The sequence below is a fragment of the Protopterus annectens genome, chromosome 2.part0 (assembly GCF_019279795.1).
Source record: "Protopterus annectens isolate FY-2018-M chromosome 2.part0, PAN1.0, whole genome shotgun sequence".
Classification (NCBI taxonomy): Eukaryota; Metazoa; Chordata; order Ceratodontiformes; family Protopteridae; genus Protopterus; species Protopterus annectens.
Genome location: NC_056728.1, coordinates 1,298,723,750 through 1,298,734,053, shown reverse-complemented (window position 1 = coordinate 1,298,734,053; position 10,304 = coordinate 1,298,723,750).

Sequence of the window (10,304 nt, the reverse complement as noted above, 5' to 3'; positions counted from 1 at the left end):
GGGGACATGAAGAGATGTATAGACCAATGGGAACAGGCAGGCATAATACAAAAGGGTTACAATCCCACAAATTCACCAATTTGGCCAGTGAAGAAGGATGGTAGTTACAGATTAGTTATTGATCTACATAAGGTCAGTCACTTTACAACTCCTCGTGCACATCTGGTTCCTAAAGTGCCGGAATTGGCAGCGAGGATAAAACCTCAAAGTAAGTGGTTTACAGTTATTGCTCTAGCTAATGGATTTTTCGCAGTTCCTTTACAAAAGGAGGACTGGCAACGGTTTGCTTTCACCTTTGACAATCAACAGTATGTGATGCCGCGTCTGCCACAGGGATTTCAAAACAGCCCTGTAATTTTTCACCAAGTAGTAGGGGAGATTTTAAAACCCTTAGAGACAGATGACACTGTCCTTCATTACACTGACGACATTCTTATACAGTCAAACAATAGAGCAGTACGAAACACTTCCTAAAAAAGTTCTAAGTACTTTACAGGATGCAGAATTCAAGGTCAACAAGGAGAAAGTTCAAGTTTTCTCACAAGAGGTGAAGTTTGCGGGAACCATTGTTCATCACACTGGCAGATCCCCTTGTGAGGAAAGAGTGAAAGGAATTTTGGAATTGCCTCAGCTTCTGACAATTTCAGGTTTGCATAAATTCCTACGTATTATGAACTATAACAGAGAGTTCATAGAAGATTACTCGGTAGCTGCTGCACCCCTATATAAGATGTTAGTAGAACAAAAGGAAGAACCCCGGTTAAGTTGGGGACAGAGGGAAGAACAGGCTTTTGAACTATTAAAAAAGAAATTGACACAGGCTACTGAATTGGTAGCACCTGATGGACAGCAAGACTTCATTTTACAGGCAGCAGTAGGAAATGAGACTATTTCGGTAGTTTTCCTGCAGTATTGGCCTCAACAAAATGGGAGCAAGGTAAAAAGGGCACTCCGACCCATGACTTTCTGCAGTCAAAAGTTAACCCCAGTCAAAAAAGGATATCATCCATGCATACAATTTTTGGCCATTTATTGGGGAATTAAACAAACAGAATACTTGACAGTTGTTTCAAAAATAATCGTGCAGACACCACATCATTCTATACAGATTCTCTTAAATTCCATGAAAATGAATAAAATCACAGGAGTGAGTCAAACCAAACCATTTTTGCAAAATTAATGATTTTATTCAACACAAAGAATGTTCAAATTCAGACAGGGGATAAGTATTATCTCTCAGATTTGGCTAACTGTAAGGGAGCACCTCATAATTGTATTCAGAGCTTACAATGTCAGGAAATTTCACCATTGAATGCACATTTTCAAGGTGGCTTACCCACAGTTTATGTAGATGGGGCCAAGTTTTGGTAAGATGGAAAATATTTAACATGATTTGCGGTAATCCCAGGAGATGGTCAAAAGCCTATCCTGAAAAAATTACCAGGCTATATGTCAGCCCAGAGGGCAGAATTAGAAGCAGTCAAATATGTTTTACAACATTTTGAGCCAGTCAACATTTACAGTGATAGTGCCTATGTTGTAAATTCGTTACATTTACACATGGCGATTTGGGCCAGGAGGGAATTCATTGACAGTTTTGGAAAACCTCTTAAACATGTATTGCGGAAGTTGTGGGCATTGATTACCCAGAATGACCTACAAGGAAAATTTAGTATTGTAAAAATTAAGGCACATCAAAGATGCAACACAGAAGAGGCTAGAGAAAATGCTTTGGCAAACACCAAAGCAAAAAAGGTGGCAGAAATAGGCGACTGGTTAGAACCAAATGAGCGGTTTGAACATGCAGATCAGGTAATGTCAGTTAAAACATCTGTGCTTGTAGAAATACAGGATTTGGCAACTCTTCAGAGAGAGAGAGAGGGTTTCCCAAAGAATTGTACAGATGTATCTGGGAAGGGGATGGCAATCAGGAAATTTTTGTATACCCAATGCCACACCCTATCTCCCAGGGGATTTGGCCAAGCAATTGGTCGAATACAATCACAAAATTTTGGGCCACATAGGCACAGAAAAGTTATGGAGTATAGTTAAACAGAAGATGTAGAATCCATGTCTAAAAAAGCTGTATAAAACGGTTTTAAAGGGATGTTGGGTTTGTTTACAAATCAACACCAGTATAATGAAACCTCAGTTGCATAGGGTACCAGTGGTGGATGGGCCATGGTACGCTATCCAGGTAGATTATGCAAGGCCCCTCCCAACTGCAAAGGGAGGATACAAATACCTATTGGTGGTAGTCGATGTGTTTTCAAAATGGGTAGAAGTAATACCCACCAAGAGTATGACAGCTAAAACTACGGCAAAAGTGCTAAGGAAAAACATTTTCGTCCACTGGGGATGGCCTCGAATCACAGAGTCAGATAATGGGCCACAGTTTACAAGCCAAATAATGTGGCATTTATGCAAACTGCTGGAGATCCAGCACAGGTTTCATGTTCCCTACCATCCACAATCCAATGGGATTGTTGAAAGGATGAATCGGACAATCAAGGAGAGAATAGAAAAGGCATTCCTGAAAAAAGGTAAGGACTGGGTAAAGCATTTGCCAGAAAATGTATTAGGCATTAGGGCTACCCCTAACAGTAAAACAGGAATTTCACCTTTTGAAGTAATGACCGGGAGGAAAATGCCCCTCACACTTCCCTGTGACCCAGAAATGGTAGAAAATCGACCATTATTAACAGCAGTAGAACACCAGAAATGGTTAAAAGACATACAGGGGGTATGTGACACTATTGCCAGAGAACAGGCTTACCGTCCGTGGAAGGAAATGCCAGTGCTTCCCATGGAAATGAACTTACAGTGTGTGGATGAGATCCTTGTAAAAACCTTCTTAAAGGAAGGACCATGGGACAGTAATTGGCAGGGGCCTTATGAGGTAATTGAGCAAATAGGACCAATAGTATACAGAGTCCAAAGAATAGAAAAAGAAAAAAAATAAATCCCAGAAAACAAACAACAGTCAAACAAAGGAAACATACTGTGTTAGTTCATAGAGATCAGTGTAAATTAATAGTCATACAGAGATAAAAAAGTAATGTTTCTTTCAAAATTTATTTCTAGATGCAGGAAAGCCCAGTAGACCGGGAAAATCCAATAAAACAGGAGACCCCAATAAACTGGGAAAATCCAAACAGAAAAGTTCAACAAAATGACAATCGGAAAAGACAAGAAAGACAAGTCGTTACAGAGTACCCAAAGGTATCTGGGCAGGCACGGTATTGATAATTGTAATGTACATATTTTATACTTGGTATAGTATAGAAATATATAAAGATTTCAAAAAGCAACTGAAAAAAGTTTTGAGAAATCAACTGAATGGTGAATAAAGCCAACACACAATAAGACAATCAATAAAAGAAATGTATCTACGGGACAAGGTGTAAATAAAAAGAATGTAACTAAATACATAAAGGATAGGATAGCTTCACAGCCATGGTTGAGGCCAAGAAAATGGGTAATGCAGGAGGTAAAAATATCACTGAGACCGATAAAAAAAGCTAAAAAGGGGAAACCCCCCAAAAAATGCATATGCCCATATAAGTAAATAGTGTGGGAAGAAATAGTGGAGGAATTGTTATGGCTAGGCTTGTATAGGCCCTAGGGCCAATAGCTTAGTACCAACCTATGAACCTATAACAAAAAGGGCTATAAAGAAAAAATGGGGAGAGATACTCTGGTATAATAAGTCACGAGAGCAGGGGGATCATGACTGGGCACCTGAGTTCAATACATTTTGGCCATGCAAAGGTTGTTTGCAAAAACACACAATAAATCAAATTGTTGGGTTTGTAGCCATATTCCTTCCAGGGGAAAAATGCCATTATATGCAGTTCCTGTAAATATTACTGATACAGGGTTTATGTTTAAAGAATCTTTTAAAAACAAAGTTATAAACCAATCAGTTATAAGACAGCATTTACAATTAATGGAAGCGGAAAAGTGAATACTCTGTTTTCAACAGAAAAGGACATTTAGGGTGGGTATTAGCAACTGTAACTATTCCATCACCTTACATCACCTATGGTCATGAGACAACCTCGAGTATCATGGAGGAGTTGATAAAATAAAAACAGAATGGGAATCAGTACATAACACTTCCTTTAAGGAAGACATAAAAGATTTTTTTAGAAATGGAGCTATGAATAACCTAACAGGCCAAGAAAATGTTACAATTCTGGCTAGCGGATTATTTTTCATATGTGGGAGAAATGCATATAAATGGCTGCCAATAGGCTGGCAGGGATTGTGTTATATAGAGTTTGCAGTTCCAATGATGAGAATTACTCACACATTGACGGGAGAGATCACCGGAATAAAAGGGAGGTTCATGAAGTTCATGATAGTTTCTCCAAGCTTGGAGAAGACTTAAAACAGCTGGACTTAGGGGATGGTGTTATCTCAGGGGCTGGAATATTCCCCTGGTATGGCGCTGCCAAGATAATGTGGAAATTAAGAAAGGCTGCAAAGTTAATGAAAGTTTTAGCAAATGCAACATATTGGGTTATCTCAGATATAACAGAAGAGATGGTAGCAATGAGGACAATGATCCTCCACAACAGAATGGCTTTAGATTACTTACTGGCTAGCTGGGGGTGAATGTGCTCTAATCAAAACAGAATGCTGTACATACATTCCTGATAAATCTTTTTTTTTTATTTTTTTTATTTATTTTACATTTGTTGACCGGGCTGGTCCAACTGGATGTATGTCCATTTTCAGTGGAAGCCCGGAGAGAAAAGCCCCACAAATCAGAGTAGTATTTACAAAACACAGGTACATTACAAAGTTTTGGCAATCATTACATTTCATTACATTATAACTTATAAATAAGAAAAAATCCTAGTACATAACAACTATGGATATACATACAAAACTATGTAAAAAGACACTATTAAAAATCAGAATCTATACATCGACATTTAGAGAGAATTGCCGAGGTTTCCTTAAAGGCTAGGAAAACATGGAGTACGAAATGGTCAGATTGGCTAAGCAGATTATTCTCAGGATGATGAGGTACTATAATTACCACATTAATTGCTCTTGTCATTATCTTTTTAATTACAACAGTTTATGTGTGTTAAGATTTGTGTTAACAAAAGTATTAATCAAGTAACAGCTGTTGGCAATGGAGTAATGTATGAAGAAATAGCATTGAATGCAATGGATCCATATACTGCAATGGACAGAGGGGTTCAAAATACTGAAAATCATATTGTTTTGTAAACTGTTTTACATTTTTTCTTGATTTTAATTAAAAAGGGGGAATTGATAGAGATTATACAAATTAAAATACTTTTCCTCAAAAGTTATACTGTGTGCAGTAAAGAAAATTGTGCAAGGCTGAACAGCAGTTTTCAAAATAATATAGCTTGCTTTGTAGACCAGCTAGGTGACAAAAATGGCTTAGGACCTTTATTATAGACTTAGTGTAAATGACTGGTTTAGTTATTAATACATGTAGTTCTGGGCTTATTGTAAATGGCATCATGTTATACAAAAAAGGAAGTTACACTGACATTTCAGACAGGAAGTTTTCTGTTTCAGGGACTTTTCATTTCAGAAATAATGGGGACTTTCCATATCAAAAATAACAAGAACCTTTTATTTGACATTTCAAAGGAGAAAAAAAGAAGCTTTCCATATCAAAAATAACAACTTGACATTTCAAAGGAGACCAAGATGACATAAGCAGAAACCAGAGGAACAAACCACAAGGACATTAAAAATAACATTGCTAGCCCTTTAAAAAGGGTATATAAACTGAACATGATTTTCTCTTCTTTAGTGACGTTGAGTGTGCATCAGTCTGTAGTTTGTATTTCTAGCCATGTTATAACAGAACTGAAGTAACCCTGACAGTTTAACTGTTTGGCAAGAATTTGTACTGATATAAATAAACACTAAAGGATGCAGTAGTACGTTGTCTGACTGGTCACTTTCAGCCATTTTTAAGTCACCATTGGTGTACCCCAAAGATCTGTGCTGGGCTCTATACTGTTTGGAATCTACCTCTCAACAGTCCAGGCTACAAAATTCGACCTGTAGTTTACAAAGTTTGCAGATTCATGCATATTGGTTGCAATCAGTGAGTCCACCAAGGATCTATAGTACAAGAGGAGCTAACACACACAAATGATTGGTGCTAAAGTCACACAGTCTACTAATAAATAATGTGTCAGGATTTGTGCCTTATGCAAAGTGGAATTTCCTGAGAATTATGCTATTGGCAACACTCCCCCCTTGATGAAACCAGTGGTGCAAGAATTGTGAATGCACAGAGATAGCAATCTGAACTTCGATCAAGTGTCCACAATGGTGTGGAAAGGCTATGTTTTGCACCTCAGAAGTCAGGCCATTATATCCACATCTGTGGAGGATATAACAGCACTGTACTCAAACCTCATCTGAACACGTGTACACTATAATGCTTCCCTTGGCATATACCTCACCAGACACCTGCAACAGCTGGACAGACCACAGGGGTTTCACACCAAGAAAATGCATGTCTTGCAAACCATACCATGATGTATGTGGATACACTGCAAGTTCTGTTCCTGAAATCTGTATTGAAAAGGATGAGGTGACTTGTGCCTGGACTACAGGACATCTCTGACCCTGCCCTGATAAGTATAGTGCACATCCGCAAGTCAGCACAGTCTATTGAGAGGAAGATAGTAAAATTAATACCCGCATGGTGTAAAATGGTCTATCTACTGTCAGGCAAGTGCGCGCACACGCACACACACACAAACCCAGGTATCTGCCGTGAGAAAAGACCCCCTACCTATGTACATAGACTATAAAACACAGTACTTTACAAGTGCCATAGCACAAGTTTGACTTGAGGTGTCTCAGACAACACTTTATAGTTGAAGACATACAGCAATGTCTGTTGAGAAGAATATAACAGTGTCCCACATGCTGGTGTAAAATGCTCTCTGTAATGTCAAGCAACAGCTCACAAACACACACACAGCTGACTGCAGTGAGAATAGAACCCCTACCTAAATGCACAGACTACAGAACACAGTACTTTATGCAAGCACCACAGCACAAGTCTGACTTTTACATGGCTGCAGGTCAACTTATAGTGGATGACACCAGCAGCGCATGTTGGAGAGAAGAAACCGGGAGGCCTGCATGAGATAGATGTGTAGGCATGTCCAAGCATCAAAATACTGTCAATCCATGGGATTGCAGTGGTACCCGTAGGATACACACTTCTACTCCTCTAGCTAGATGTACACAAACACACACACACACACACACACACACACACACACACACACACACCTGACTGCAGTGAAACCAGAACCCCTACCTAAGTACACAGACTACAGAACATAGTATGTTACACAAGCACCACAGCACAAGTCTGACTTTTACAAGACTGCATGTGACCTTATAGTATTATTTATTTTATTTATTTCAGTTTGATTACTGGGGAAGTCCACTGGGCCATGAAGTACCCATTTTCAGTGGAGGCCCAGGGAGAAAAGTTCCAAAGGCAGTACAATCAAGGTTACAAATGCACAAGATAAAATACAATAAAAATGTCCAAACAGTAAGTATACATAGTAAGAACAGTGCAAAATAACAAAAACATCAATTTTTTTTACATAATTTGCAATATTTTCCTCATTACAGTCAACTGAGAGTTGGCTAAATCATTTTTGGAATTAAAAATGAAATCAGAGAGCAGATATGTGCAGGGTAGAGAGTGGCTTAGTGTAGAAAATCCCTACAATTTATATAGGGTGAAAGCAAGAACATTTCCATTTGGATGATAGATGTGAGTAGAGTTCGGTCTTGAAGTATTCTGTGTTAGGTATAGTCCTAAGAGAAGGAGGGAGAGAGTTCCATTTTTTGCCTAGAGAGAAGGATAGTAGTAGCTGGCCAGCGGAATGTTTAGGTCTGGGAATGGAGATTAAGTTTAGGTGTTCTGATCTCAATGATCGGTTAGGGATGTAAGGGGGAAGGATGTTGGATAAAGCTGGGCATTTTTCTGGGTAGAATATTAATTTGTGAGCGGTTGTTAGTTGAAGATAGTCAAGGTGGTTAGGGAGTTCTAACCAGTTCAGAGATTGAAGGGTAAGGCAGTGGTGGGTTGAGGTTTTGGATTTAGTGGCAAATTTAGAGATCTTATTATAGCAAGCTTCAAGTTTAGAGGTGAGGGATGACATCAGCAGGCCACGTGGGAGACAAAAATGCTGGGAGACCTGCATAGGCTCATAGCTTCATATGTACATAGGAAGCTACTACCCTAATGGCCCTATGGCATTTAGAAACCTAGCTGTGTAAGAACACAAGAACCCTTACTGAGCACAGCTGGATGGCCATTGTTAGCAGAGCGATTTTGTGAGCAGCGCCATATGGCCCTGTCCATGAGTAGCCACCCCATAAATGATTTTACAATCACCCAACCAGTAGTCAAGGTTGCTCTTGAATAGGGTAATTGAGGAGCACTGACTCACAACCAGTGGGAGCCTATTACATTGGAGTTTGAGTCATTGGGGGAATATATCTGTCTCCCCAGCATGTTCTATTTATGTCACAGGCTAGGTTGAGAACCATGGGCCAAGTTATTCTTGTCCCATTTGATTTGCAAATATGCAACACTTCCAGTAGGGCAGGTCTGAGACTGCTCTGTATGGCAGGCATAGGTCACTTCTCAGCAGCCTGTATGATACTGAGTACAATGACAGTTCTTACAGTCTTTCGGTGTATATCATGTTTGGGGCCCTGCAGTCTCCCAGGCAGAATCCTGTGTTTTCTCCAATTGCTGCAGGTGTCTGGTGAGGTACAGAAAGAAGGGAGCATTGCACTCAATTAGTGGTCTGATAAGAGTAGAATACAGCAGAGGTATGACCACACTGGTTTTGGATGTGATGTCAATACTTATGATGTGCGCAATGCAGAATGTGTATGTCACCACTATGGATACATAGTGAAGAAACTGTAGATTGCTATCAACATGTTTTCCCAAGTCTCACAACACTGTATTTGAGCTTAGACTGGTGGTATGTACATCATAATTAGCAGGGGCACTTCATTGCCAAAGGGGACAATGAGCCATTGTATGCTTTAAGGTTCAGTCCATGAGTTTGACACCAATAATTTGTGTGTGGCATCTCGTTCCATAATATGTTACCATCACTGGGGGAACTCTATATGAATGCATCCAGTTACCAGTCATCTGCAAATTTGGTAAACCACAGGCCATCTATCATTGCCTGTGATTCAAGGAAGTAGTTTGCAAACAGTAGAGGGCCCAGCACAGATCCTTGTGGTATTCTAATGGTACCTGGCTCCTGGTGGAAGTGCAGTCCCCTACTTTGATAGTGTGTGTTATGTCAGTGAGCCAGCTGCCTATTCCTGTACTACTGTATGGCTTAATTCCCACATGGGAGATCTCCAGTATGACACATGAATGGGGGATAGTGTCAAAGGCCATGGATAAGTCAACACAGGTAGTATGTAATGTTATCCCTCATCCAGGTCTTTGACACAAACAAAATGGGTAGGGTCAAGTGTGCTGAAAGTCACTTACGTCCCTGTGAATATTCTCCATGTGGTTCCTGCTCTAGCCTTGCAGTAAGTGTTTTTAGGCATATGGATCAACAGTTGTAGTTCTGTATGTTACCAGATTGATGTGTATTGCATAGCACACAACATTTGATATTACATTTTGTACTGTGGTTGATATATGTGTGGAAAAAGTACTGAGACAACAGGGTTGCACTGTTTGGGGGGGGGTGGCAACAGATGGATGAATTGCAAATATGTGACATACTGTTAGATAGTGCCCTCAGTTTGTAATGTTTATAAATGTAATTTCATGTCACACATAGGAAATGAACAATAAAGAACATTAACACGGCATAATAAAAAGTTTTCCATAGCACTGCAAGCAGTGGGTTTGCATGATGGATAGCAAAGTGCAAATGCATGTGAGATACAAATATTTGTGGATAGGTAAGCAGTGCACAAACGTGAGCCACACTGCTAGAGTTGGACTGTTAGTACTGAGTCTATGAAATACACCTACTGCTTATCTGAGTATGTGGGAGGATGTGTTAATGCATTGACACTTTCCTTTTTTGGCCCAGATGGTACTGGGTTCGAATACAGGTGTTATCTAATACTTTGAAATACTTTTCATTATAGAATGATAATACATGAATTGTTTATACAAGATGTGTTGCTGCATTTTGCTGCTACTCACCATCATTGCACATTGGTACATGATGCGCACCTCCTCGCAAAAATAAAGCCCAAAA